The following is a 460-nucleotide window of genomic DNA, read 5'->3' as shown; positions in this document are numbered from 1 at the left end:
AGGCCTCATAACTTCAACTGGCGATCAAATAAATGTTCGGCGGTAATTTTGCGAATAAGTCGAACACAAGTGTTCCCAAATCAGCGTAACTGACTTGGTAATAAGCATGCTGATGCACCTTTCTTGGTATCACTAGGAAAATATGATTAACTTTTTTTTTTTTTATTTGCATATAGCTGCATATAGATTTTTTCTCTCTTTTTCTTGAGCAAACTGACACATTATAGATTAATGAATATGTTAATCTGACAAGTGTGCCTTCTTTTCTGTCCCATAATTTAGACGAAAGAGAGGCACCAAACACTGATGAAAAAGGAGGCTGTGTTAAAAGAAAGAAAAAAATATGTATGGCGAGATGCCTTGTGAATGATGACCTTGAGGAGGATGACGAGCTTGGGGACGAGAACAAAAATAGAAATAATGGTCTAATGGGATAACTACTTTGATAACGGCAATAGCG

Source organism: Penaeus monodon, chromosome 22 (genome assembly GCF_015228065.2).
Source record: "Penaeus monodon isolate SGIC_2016 chromosome 22, NSTDA_Pmon_1, whole genome shotgun sequence".
Classification (NCBI taxonomy): Eukaryota; Metazoa; Arthropoda; class Malacostraca; order Decapoda; family Penaeidae; genus Penaeus; species Penaeus monodon.
The sequence above is the reverse complement of the archived record's forward strand: the minus strand, read 5'-3'. Positions refer to the sequence as shown.